Raw genomic sequence first — 13,756 nt, 5'->3', positions numbered from 1 at the left:
AGCTTGTGATATTATTCACTGTGCAGAAAAACTCGTATTAAAACTAGTTTTCATGTGAGATCGCTGGAATATGCAACTGGACATAACCATCCAAGGAAAGGCGATCGTGGACGAAAATAGCTGATATGTCGACAAAGAATAGTATGTATAAGCGACTTTTGTAAACGTTGTGGTAACTAGATAGCTAGTGATGTACTTAAATGGTATATCTGCCGCTTGGAATGCGCCGAAGGAGTTGATGCATTACTCATAGCTTTTCTTTACGACGCTTATTCTGATGACAGATGGTGTACGTGTGTAAATTCAAAAATCATCGTTACCAAATTTGAACAGAAGTGTTACCGTGAAAGTTTATAGGCCTATATGTTCGTTATAATATTCCTGGAAAAGGAACAGCCAGCCTCGCTGTAAATGTTGATTGATCTCAAGCAGACGAAATCGTGAGAAGACGCTTAATTCTCTATTTCGTGAATCAAATAATGTGTTTTGTTTATTTTTGAAGGTTAAACTTTCATTTTTTTTATATTCTCAAGGTTGCATTTTGTTTGCTGACAATAAAACAGACACAACTTTACATTTTGTTGACAGTGTTTATCTTGGAAATTCCCGTTCTATAAATAGTGTTAGATCAGAACAGTTGAGAAAAGTAGATCCGGCTAAAATTTTATTGATGCAGGTATCAAAGAAATTTTTCGACCAATCAGAAGCGCCGATATCTCATCAAACGAATAAATATTAAATGATATGATCATTACGCGGCTATGTTAAGGCTTCCAGATTAATTTCACAGCGATATGTAGAAAGTCACTTCATAAGATATGACGTCATAGTTAACCTTGACGTCACGATATGCATTCCTTTCGATCGTTCTTAGGGAATGTATCGTAACGTAATAATTGATATTCATTGTGCATTATAAAACCGCTTCATTCCTTTACATAGACACTGCTGTAAATACTAGTGATACTGAATTTAATAATATTCGCGATAATACCTACAAGAGGTGCAAAAAGCCGATGTACCTTAATTTTTCATCACATGAGAAAGAATTAGAAAGAAGTGTCTGCTCAGAGCTGATCTCTGTTAGTCGTAGGTCAAATTGTCTAATCTGGCATCATTTTTTGCTTGTTACATTATAGCCCATTTTTTTCCAATTCATGGATTCCATCTCCTGAACGTTTGCTTAATCATTAAAGTAAAAAACACCGAACTGCTACATATACTTGAGTGTTTGTAATCGTTTAACAAACTTATATACCGAAAAAGAACTGTCGATGCAATTGCCATTTTGAAATAGTTGCAGAGCCAGTGATCTTATTGTATAAAACGATTATCAACTTTACTACTCTGAGGCTAAAAAAATATGTGATGAAAATGTATCTTTTAGCGTACCGTTTTTTATCATTATGGATCCTAAATTGTTCCATACCGTAAACGATTATATGTTCTAGCATTATCACCGGTGTGACATCGGTTTGTCCGGTGTGAGACAGCAGTGTGAGATTTTTCTGTCTTACACTGTGTATTACTACGCCGTTTAAAAACGTAAGCAAACGTTGTCTGCTGTAGGGAAATGCAAAATAGTGCATTGAGATTAACTATTAAGTAATTGTGTTGCTTAATTAATTACAATTTTTCATATTTTGATTGAAAAAAACTGTCGTATTCTTTCATTTAACTTGCACTATTTGAAGCACGCGGAGGGATAAACCGAAAGTAATCTTTTGAACGTCATAACAGAAAGTTGTCAAACATCATTTTTTAAACTAATATAATGCGAGAAAAATAATCATTCATTATATACTCGTGTGGGATAGTGAAATTCCCCCTCGGGACCAAAATTCACGGTGTAGGACTCGGCAAAGCCTCGTCCTAGACCGTGAATCTTGTCCGCTCGGTGGAACTTCACTATCCCACACTCGTAATAATGAATGATTCTATTAGTCCCCTAAAGAAGTGTTTGCACATTACAGTTTGCATAAATAGCCGTTACGTTTTGAACGATAAGACATTAGATTCAAACTCGTCCACTAATTATATACTCCAGAGTTAAGGATTCACAATAATGGTTACAGGAAGTGCAAAAAGCCAGTGTACCTTAATTATTAATCACAGGAGAAAAAATTAGAAGTGACTGCTCAAATTAATCTGATCTCTATTAGGCTAAGGTCAATTTATATAAGTCAGCTTCATTGTTTCTTATAGACTTCTCCACTATACAATTCTTTCCTGAACGATTGCTTATATAATTACAGCCAACAATGGACTGCTATATACAATATATTAATTATTATTGATTACGTGCTTAGTGTAAACCATAGTTGATAATGACTACAACGTAGAACATATAAACTTTAACTCATTATCAAACAAGCATTCGGAAACCAGAAAACAACTTATATTAATATTTTTGTTAAGATACGATGTACAAATATTAAGTTATTAATGTACCCAGGTTGGAATGTCCTTGTAAGCACGTTTATGAATAATTAAAGGCAGAACTAACAGTGTGTACAAGAAGTGCGTAATGGACGAAAATAAGATAAGTAACAGGTGAGTAAAGTAACAGAGAGGATATAGGGATGTGAGATAAATTGCTATGTTTGAAAACTTTTGATGTCGTTGATATATTCAAGAAATGTAAACGGTGCTTATAGAGATCCTTGTGGTACATTAGATTTGTTGAAATCCCAGTCTGGCTCTTCTTAGTTTGAAACTACTAGCTGTTTTCTGTTGTTCGTATAACTTTTGTTAGATCGTTTAACTGATTAACTGTTAAAAGTCTGATTAATTTTTAGAAATGATATTGAATTTCTGAAAGTATTCATAAATGAAATTGTAGGCACAACGTTAAAAAAATATTTGCCAGTAATAGAGAGAAGCGAGATTAGACGATAAGTTGTTAATTCGTTTGTGTTCCTTTTTTTTTTTTTTGGTTAGGAATGAAGTTCTCCATTTTCTATGGGTCTGGAAAACAAGAAGTACTGAGAGATTTGTTAAAGACTTTATATAGAGAATAACATGGATTAGATGCAGATTCCTTGAAAAGCCTTGGGTTTTTGCGATCAGGATCGCGAACTTTACTTGTGTCAAGCTAAAGCAGTATCTTGCTTCTTTCTTCATTGGTTAGGACAAAAGAAGAGAGGTAACACAGCTGAAGAATCATCTACGGTAGACTGTAGAAGGAGTTGAATATATTATCCTTGTCAGTGTCATATACATATACTTGCTCATTGTCAATGATAAGAAGTACATGCTTTCCAGTTCTAGTTTGTGACTTAGTTAATCTTCCACCATGACTGTGATCTCTTACGATTACTGATGTCTGCTGATAATGATTTTTTAATAATCGTTTCCTAGGCCTGTGATATTAATGAAACAATTTCTTATTGCTTTAAAGCTGGCCCAATTTCATTGTTTGCGATCTTGGAATATTTTTAAATACTGAACAAAATTGCTTACGAGTAAAAAATAAAAATAAAAAATATATGCTTTTGAAAAGTTTGCATATTTTTTCTATGGTTGATCTTGTTACCACTATTTAGAAAAAAGGTGTATGGTTTTTTTTGACGTTTAAGGTAATTTATTTCACACAGGTGTGTGAAAAGCTAAATTGTTGTTTAATTTTTTAACTTCTTCATTCTTTATGTAAATTTATCAAATATGCTAGTTTTACGTGTATTCAAATATTACATTTGTTTTTAACATTATATTGTTCCGAGTTGATATGAATCAATGTATTGTGTTTTTACATGCAATATGTAACGATTTTGTTAGTCTTTGTTATTTACATTACGTGTTCAACCGTATCATTCATATCATTTTGTTATCAGATGGTTTAAGAAATCAAAGCGACTGCCATCTTCATGGAATCACCTTTACTTGTATTTCTCTGACTTAGTTAATAATGCGATTGATCTAGTACGATTAATTTAGTGACTGGTATAATATTTAGTCCCAGTTGTATATATAGAACCTATGCATGTTTAATACTCAACTTTCATGAAAAAGACACATTTAACCGTTCGACTTTTCATTCTTAGGTATCACCATATAAATGGCATAATTCGTATTTCTAACCAGGTATTCAAATTTTATTCATATAGATATTCCAACATTTTAAATTTTGCTTTTTGTAAATTAGAAAGCTTATTTAAAAGATTTGTTTTTCATTTGTTTAAAATACGATGTCTACAGCTGTTCCCCCATGTTTCTATATGACACTTTTTTTTTAATTTATTAGATCTAAATCAGTTAATATGATTTGGAGTCCCAAAATTAAAACCATAGTTATTTGTTGGAAAATATTGACAAACATAAAATCTCGGATTGATTTATCAAAAATGAACCTATTTTAGCGAAATTTAGGCTTCACAAAAATAAAATAATAAAACCTTATAAAACATCTGAAAGACAATACCCCTTTTTAAAGGTTAACGTTGCCTTAAACATCTGAAAAAAGTTGACTGGCAAAGTTCAATTTCTATGGTATGTAGAAAAAAAGATCATTTACTTCTTTTGGTCGTGTGGTCAGCGCGGTGGCTGGTCTCTGCTAGAAATGTGGATTCCATAGAAGAGTAATTTCAAACCCCAACCAGGGCAGAGGTGGAGCTTCAATACAGTGAATTTCTCTGTGCTTTTTATACAATCTAGATCTTTCTAAAAAAATGCATGATGATACTTCTTTTGGAGAGGATGTTGTTAGAGTTATCTATCTTTTGTTCTTCTCTTTATTTATAGCATCGATACTTTGTAAATCCACTACCAAGTCAAGTTTTTTTAATAGCTACACACATTTTTTTTTAAATATTTTGAAGTTTTGTTAATTGATTTGTTTGGCAAAACATAGCTTGTTCGTGTAAAAGTACAAAAGGTTCTGAAAAGATTAAATCAATCTAATAATTGTTATTTGTCAACACAAAATATTGGAAATTACTACTCAAAAATATCTCTTGTTCCAATGTGTTTGGATAAAGAATAATCATAAACAAATTATCACAGTTCATATATTGCGTTGCATTTTTTCCATCTTAAACACTGCAAATTCTTTGTTTTAAAAATGAATATGTTTTGGCAGAAAATAATCACAGATATATGCTTAAATATTTACACTCTCCATTTTTGCAAGTAAAATGTTTGTTAAGCTGCAACAGATTATTATTTAAGCATTGACTCATACTTTTTTTTAAAGAAAAAGTATCATTACAGCAGAAATGTGTGCAGAAATGTATGCAAACAAACTAAGTAGCGTGCGTTAGCGCCTTTATAAATTTGTTTGCTCATATCCTTTCAATAACGAAAATTTTGAAAATAAAATATGATTTAATGTTTATACATGTATATAAATCTTTTAAATATTGTTTGCCTTGTATCAGATGTGTGATATTATTATATTTAAAAATTAATGTAGTATCCTAAGGGTTAGTTGAAATTATTGGCAAATCCACTGTAACAGCCACAAGCGTCCCTGGAGACATTGCACATTAACAGCGTTAGTGAAGGAGAAACTTCAAGAATACTGTATAACAATACGCTCCAGAAGTGGTGTGAATCAGATGTGGATACGAAAAAAACTCTAAAAAATTATTAGAAACTTTGAGGTCACAAAATCAAACTTAATAACATCAAAACGTAGGATTTTTCAACGCTTTATACAACCATTTCTCATGACAAATTATAATCTAAGCTTTTTGATATCATCGACAGTTGTTTCTTGAAAGGAAATGGATGTCATAAAAATGCTTACCTTGTCATTGGAAATCAAAAAAAATATTTTGTTTAAAAACCATTCTGATTGCATATACATGTGCTATGAAGTTGACATTAAAAAGATGCTTGAGTTTCTGATAGACAATATCTATGTAGATTTTTGAAATCAAGTCTTCAAACAATCTGTTGGAGTTATCATGGGTACAATTGTGTCCCATTGTTAGCAGACCTACTTTTGTATTTTTATGAAGCAGAATTTATTCTAAAACTTATACGTGATAAAATAAAAACACTTGCTGTGGCCTTCAACTCAATATTTAGGTATATCAACGACGTATTATAAATTAACTATTCTTATTTTCATACTTGTCTTCTCGATATATCCCATTGAACTTGAATAAACGATATCAAAGAGTCTGTGTCATCTGTTTCACATTTGGATACGTTACTGGAAATGGACATTGATGGTAACCTAACAACAAAACCTTATGATAAACGCGATGACTTCAATTTTTCTCTAGTCAACTATTCTTACTATTGTAGCAATATACCTTCATCATCTGCATATGGTGTTTATATCTCTCAGTTAATTCGATAAACAAGGGCATGCTCTTCGTACGAACAGTTTCTAAGGCCAGGAAAGCTACTGACAAGTTGATAAAACAGGACTATCAACAGTCTCGTTTGAAGTTATCTTTTCGTGAGTTCTATGGTCAATACAACGACTTTGTCAGCAAATACAATCTTCCACTGGGTCTCATACTGACTGACGTTTTTATACTTATTGATAGATCATAATTAATAACCTAATGGTCAACGGACTTTTCCTTTTTTCCCGATTACGACAAAGAGCACAAGGCGGTTGCGAAGGGTCAGCAGAGGATGCTTACTCCTCCTAGGCACCTGATCCTACCTCTATCTTTTTAGAGGTCCATGTTACTCTGCTATGAATTTTTATTTCGTTTTATGGATATTTGAGATGGCTGACAGTTTGTTATTGTCATTTTTCATTGGGTACAAAAGAATTAAAATTACACTAGACTCTGACCCATGCATGCGCAAGTTGACTTTGCATATTATTATAATAATTGTATAATAAATGTCTTGTTAAGGTGGAAGGCTACATCGTCACAAACATGTCTGACTTCCGTTCGAAACGCCATTGTGTTCCGGATTGATAACATTATGTCGTGGTACAAAACAGCTATACACCGTTTAATTGAACTCTTCTAACTAAGGAGACGAGATAGGACTGAAATCACCAAAACGCTTAGAAAATATGTCAATTTTCTTCCTGTTTAAAGCTTTTAACTAACATTGATTATCAGCTGTTTTGTACGGAAAACGTGGACTCTAAATAATATACCGTTTCCCTGCTCTGCTGCTATTGGCAATACATTTTTGTCATGTCATCTGCAACAGACGATCATACATATGTGGCGGATTATCGATATAGGTAAGCAGATGTCAAATTTTCATTTAAACTATATATGTATGATGAATATAAAACGAAAGTACCGTAGTACGATCTCTTGAATTGATCCTAAATTCCCAAATTAAAAAACAAAATTACAGTAAAAGACTTTCACTGAAACTTTGACATTAAACTCATGTATTTTGATTTAAATAGATACAGCTAGGTAGCAATAGCAGTGGAAGCCCGGATTTGCAAGCAAAATGAGGGAAAGACAGGATTCTGAAAAGGAGCATGTTTTTCATTTCCACACATGCATGTGTATCACTATGGACATCTAATGTATGTATTAATATGCGTATGGTTGTTGTTTATAATTGCTATTGTATATAAAAAAGTAAAAGGCAATTTATAATATAATTAACTACTAATATTTTGTTCTGAAGAGTTAAATATATATAATGCATTCATCAATAAAATAATTTTTCAGCTTCAAACATTATCATAAGCACTACTTATCTTATATCTACATATTTAGCATAGACTTGTTCCTTTTTTAATTTTTCTTCGTGATTTTTGTTAATTAAAAAATTGATCCCAAGATATTTGAGACCATGTAAAATAAAGAAAGACAACTCTTAAACAGGATCTTTCAAACCAAGATTTTTGCAATAATTAAGTATTTCCTTTAATTTTTCAATTTCATTCAATTTCTTTTCTTCATCCCATTCACCAACGAATATTGTTTATATTTTCAGGTTTTTGTGGGATTTTGTCCAGCAGTTTGCCTTAACAGAATTTTTTTATATTTTAGTTTCAAATTTATGTGGATTCCAATAAAAATCATACAAACTTCATTCATGATTTTTTTGTTTTTCATTTCTAAACTTAATAACATTTCACTTTCATAAGAATTTTAAAACAGAAATGTTAAAAAATTTGATAAATAAGGGGTTATCTGGAACCAGACTGATATTTTAAAAATTCTCTAGAAAATAGTGTATTGTATTTTGAGGTATATTATTGTTGAATACTGTGCCTAGTATTGGTAACAAATGCATGCAACAAAAATCTCCTACACTTATTTGGTGAAGAGATCCACCTTAATAAGGAAAATTAAAGCTGGGTTCTTACGTCAGTGGCAATATCATAAAACTACGTTCATGACTTCTTGAAAATACCTTGACAAACTGATCGCACATTGAATAATCCAATATACTTCTTCATCGATTACAAAAAGATTAATTAGTTATATATTAATTAGTTATATAATAGACTTTATAAATAAAAATTATCAAAAAATGTAAAATAGTACTAAATTACGAAATTCTACCAGAACCTCAAAGATCTAGAAAAGACGTCGCTAGCGTGCGGCGACTATCGTTACCTCATGTTCTACAAAATATATTATCTTCAGAAATAATAATCACAATGCATTAACAATTTCAGGTCTGAATTGAATTAGGTAGATATTTGAAAGCACGATTTGTTGCCACTTCACGCGGTTTTTCCACGATTATATCACATCTTTGAGATTACTTTCGGATTAACCTTTGAACAATGACATCTTATGTAATTGCAAAGTCCCCTCTCTCTTGAAATTGAAAAATAATAATAGGCATACTCTGGTTATTTTTTTACTAGTATCTCACCATTTTAAATTAATCTTTTTCAGCTTATTTCAGTTTTTTCCTTGTTAAAAAACGCATACCAATTGTCTTTTTATGTATAAACTGGATGAAAGCCATTTCGTTAGAGACGTTGTCGACATAAAAATGAACTTATCCTTTAAATTTTAACTTTACATTTTTTGTAATTTCTGGGTAAACTAGCAATTGTTTCTGTTTAAAATTTTAGATTTATATTTGATGTACTTTTAAAGAATAAAATACCAAATTAAGAGGCTGTCCAAGCAAAATTCAGGCAGGGCTTTGCACATGCTATGTCTTGGATTTCAATAAATTTTTGTGTATCACTTCATTTTAACATGATTGTTATACATGTGAAAGAAAAAGTTCATTGTATGCCTAACTAGCCAGAAAAATGTCTATTTTTGAATTTCGAACATGTTAAGTACAAAAAGGTCACAGAAGTTGTAAAAATATTGGGAAGTTTGATAAGCTGTAAAACTACTTAATTCCATTAAACCTTTTTAAAAATTATATTATTTAGTTTAAACACACTTAACTCTTTAACTTAGACTGCTTTTAAAGTATAAATATATTTCAAACAAAAATATATGCCTTATCATAGTTGATGCATATTTTGTAAACAAAAATTCTGGTATTTTAATGTTAATTTGAAATTTCAATAAAATCCAATACATTTTCATGAAAGGAAAAAATGAGGCATCTTTATAAACCTGAGAAATGTTATTTTGAGAAACAAAAATAAATTCAGTGGGAACAGCATCGGTCTCATAGAAGCAGTTGCACAAAATTACCCATTTTTAACATTGAAAATGAAGTTTTTCCATGCATAACGTGTTATTATTATTGTTAAAAGACAGTGAATGACAGAGTTCATGTCACAAATATTGACTATAATTTAATACATGCTTATATCTTTATAATAGGAAATGTTTTATGACGAAAGAAATAATGTTCACTCATCAAAAACCAACATTTTTCATAATTTTAAGTGCAAAAAGGTCATTTTGACAAAAATGTTGAAAACTGAGTTTAAGTCTGCTAAAACTATTCACAACTGAAGAATATTACCTGAACATTTCACTATTTGGATGGTCTAATATACAATCAAATTATTTTAAGGGTTTTCAGTATTTCATTAGGTACATAAATTTGAGAATAAGGATTCAAAATGTGTTAATCACTGATTAAGAAATAATAATTAAATTTTTCAAATTCAATGTATTTGTGTGTTTTCAATAAGTATTAACTAAAATTTTCTTCTTGAACTGGTAATAAACTTGATGGGATAATAATATTGAAGCGGTATTGGCTTAAATAAAGAAGTTTTTTTTATCAATTTGTGCGAAAAGGTCAAATCCAATTTATCATTGGTACTGCTGAATTTGAGGGATTTTTGTTTTGTTTTTTAAAGAAAACAATTATAACAATTCCATAATGTACAAATACACATAAATATATCAAATCATTTCTTTTTGGTAGTAACATTTGAATTCGTTATTATCTCAATATTAGTGCCATTAGCAATTTGTTCAATCCAAAGTTTCAAAATGAATGCATACAACTGTTTTGGAATGAGAACTAAGAAATGTGACCTCTACTTTCAGTCAGGTAGCTTTTGGAAATTCTAGGCAGGTGTTTAACTTTTGGGTAAAAATTAACATAAACAGACTGGTATACAACAATTATTTAGTCCACAATGAATCTAGCAGAAACGTCAGACATCAGAACCCCCCCCCCCCCCCCACCCATTTTTGGATCCCCCATACTAATCCATTTTATAATCCATGTATGATGAGCTGCTAAAATATACATGGGACAGTATGCTTTGATACCCCCCCCCCCCCCATTTAAACCTTATTCCCAAAACAAATCCATGGTCATATAAGAATCAGTGTGCCTCTTTAAAACTGTATATATTTTCCTCTTTTTAAAAATGTATTTCTAAATTACCCAGCTGACTAACTTTCAAGCATGTTGTACATATTTGAATAAATAAGCAGTGCATAAGAGTGAAAGAATACATTTCATTTTCATGTATCGATGCTATGTTTGGACAATTTACTTGGGCAGTGTTATTTTATAATATTGCTAATGCTAAGTGATGTCAGTACATGTATTTGCATGTTAACAGTGGATACTGTTGTACTAATTAATATATTTAATTATATTTAGTTATTTACTCAAGATATTGAAATCTCTTAACATACAAATTAACTAGGCTAGTATAAGTTACTTTCATAGTATGACAAACAACCATAATAGATGAAGATATCAAACTAATAATAACATTAAAATTAAATTAGTTATCTAAGAAAGTGTGCAGTAGCAATTTGGAATAAATAAACAGAGAATAAACTCATGCAAGGCAAGATAACAATTTAACAATTTATTGAGCATTAAAATGCTCAATGATAACTTGTACATACAGTGCATGATGCATGAAGACAAGTTCATTCAACTTCTCTCTCTCTCTCTCTCTCTCTCTCTCTCTCTCTATCTGATATTAAATAATATAAATGTAAGAATGCTCTCTCTCTCTCTCTCTCTCTCTCTCTCTCCTCTCTCTCTCTCTCTCTCTCTCTCTCTCTCTCTCTCTCTCTCTCTCTCTCTCTCTCTCTCTCTCTCTCTCTCTCTCTCTCATGTGGTCAATCCGACAAACTTCAAAGCATCTTATTTTAGTCTCGTTTGCATCCTTTATTCATTGAAGAAAAATGTGCAAATGATTAAATTGAGAAAAACAAATTCCAAGCGATATCTTCTGGAAATTCAACCACTCCTTAGGAAAACATTGGTTAATTTAAATGAATGTGGCCATTTATATAATGACTTGCAAATCTAGTTAGTTTCTCTGCCATCTAAATATATCCTTTCAAATTACTGCTTCACATAATCCCTGAACCCCCTTCTTGATCTTCTTTCTTATTCGGCACACTTTCACTGTTTCATATGCAGGAATATCATTTTTACCCATGATATTAGATGCTGTAAAAGTCATCCAGATCCATCATGCCAAGCAACTTAATGGGGTTTTTTTTTCAGCAATCTTGTAGGTTTTTTTTTTATGTTTTATCCAAGTTTAAATATAGAAGGACAGTATTTTCCAGAAGAATATTTCATTTACACTTCTCTAAAAAAAAATAATAGAGAAACACATAATAAAACAAATTCATGTACCTTTAAGTGATAATAAATATTGTGGAACACATACAGAGATTCCATTTCATATTCTGATTATCTTTAGCAAAACTAATATCATACTGTTGTGTGAAATTGTTTATTTACATTTTTTGTGTGATATGTACTCTGACCAATTGCCAAGTCAATAGCTGCTGTGTTGAATAATATTGCTGTGCTAACAAAAAAAACCCTACCCCATATTTTCTGCTGTGTATGTTAAAAAAACTTGTCATTTCATAACATTTTTTTTTCAATTTTTAACAAAGCAATATTTTTCAATTATGAAAATTAAAGAGATGAAGATTGAAGACTAAATTGACCTATCAAAGGAAAAAAAGAATACTCCAAATCTCAACACAAACCTAACTAAAAATTTTGTAGGATATTTTCCCAATATTAACCACATAAAACACTCTATGATTATTGTTGTACTTTCCTTTTACAAAGATTTATTCATGGTATGTGAATGCAATTAATACAAATTAAATGTGCAAGTAAACATCTGATATTACCGGTAAATAACATAAATGTAAGAATGCGCTCTCTCTCTCTCTCTCTCTCTCTCTCTCTCTCTCTCTCTCTCTCTCTCTCTCTCTCTCAAAATGCATATTATTTACCTGACCCCTCTGGAACTACCCATTTGTCAAGAAATAACATTCCTCTGTCGTCATCAGGTGAACACCTCTTGCTTTTTTCTTTGAGGAGTGGATGTGTACATCAATGTACCCATAGCTGCATAATTTGTTGGCTGACTTGTTGAAATTCGTCCGCTAACAGTAATTAATCTCAGTTTCCATAAAAGGTTCGGGATGCTTACTATTGTTGGCGACCTGATTTAACTTCCACTGGTTTTTGAGATCGAGACAACATCACCAAATCACCGAAAAACAATCAACTCTGGCAGCATGCTGTGCACAGACGTTAGCGTCGGCCATCTTTGTTTACACTGGTTTTGAAAATAAACCCGCACTGAATATTTTTTTTAAATATATTTCAGCGTTAAAAAAAATTATGTCTATCATAAACAATTAAGCTGATTTTATATGAATTATTTATAGTTGAAAATTTATTGCTTTTATTTTTTTCTTCAGTTTTTAAGCCTCCAAATATTCATTTGGCAAGGGAGGTAACTGAAATTATCAAACATTACCAAAATATACTTGTCTACAATTTTTCAACGCAAGCTTTTCCTACTCATTTTATTTTATCAATAAAAAGTCTAAATATTTTTCTCATTTATAAAAAATACAAACCCTCATCAATAACAATGTATTGGATTTAAAAGCTCACAGTTTGGTACATGGTTTCAATGATTTATATAAGAGAATGAAATATATATCTTCCCGTCCGAATAACCACTTAAATTATTTTTTCAAGCAAATCATCATTATTGTTGGTTAAAAGAGAATACAAGGATACTATTTCAGAGGGAAAACAAAAAATTCGTGAAAATCGAAGTGCGACGCTTTCTTATATATAAGCCTGATGTTTGCTTGGACAGCCTCTTAATCAGAAATAAATGAATCCAAACTTTTTAGGATTATGTTATCAGTGTAAAAACTGAACGCTCTTCTATTTGTAGGTTTTGTTCACTATAATTTACTAAAACTTCTTCTTTAAATCATCATAAGCGAGATGATCTATTACATCATAGGTGAGATGATCTATTTCATGGGGTTGACTCTACTCGACTGGTGGCGTTTATCTCTTTCCGTCTCTCTCAGGTCTTTATATAATGGTCCCACTTTTACATACAAGATGAACTGTCTATACATTTACGATTAGTAGAGATTCATAGACCAAT

The 13,756-nt window shown here is 31.1% G+C and overlaps 2 long non-coding RNA genes across 2 annotated transcripts; one reads left to right on the top strand and one right to left on the bottom strand.

Annotated features, from left to right (window-relative positions):
- Positions 1-6,936: 6,936 nt before the first annotated feature.
- Positions 6,937-7,980, top strand: LOC136270638 (uncharacterized). The gene is made up of 3 exons (XR_010708492.1): positions 6,937-7,165; positions 7,340-7,465; positions 7,882-7,980. It is a non-coding gene; the product is annotated as an uncharacterized lncRNA (long non-coding RNA).
- Positions 7,981-11,338: 3,358 nt separating this feature from the next.
- On the bottom strand, positions 11,339-13,455 carry LOC109617773 (uncharacterized). The gene is made up of 2 exons (XR_002198793.3): positions 12,570-13,455; positions 11,339-11,902 (listed from the first exon to the last, which is right to left on the bottom strand). It is a non-coding gene; the product is annotated as an uncharacterized lncRNA (long non-coding RNA).
- Positions 13,456-13,756: the final 301 nt, after the last annotated feature.

This window comes from Magallana gigas, chromosome 8 (genome assembly GCF_963853765.1).
Source record: "Magallana gigas chromosome 8, xbMagGiga1.1, whole genome shotgun sequence".
In the NCBI taxonomy this organism is placed as follows: Eukaryota; Metazoa; Mollusca; class Bivalvia; order Ostreida; family Ostreidae; genus Magallana; species Magallana gigas.
This window is presented reverse-complemented; position numbering and strand designations above follow the sequence as displayed.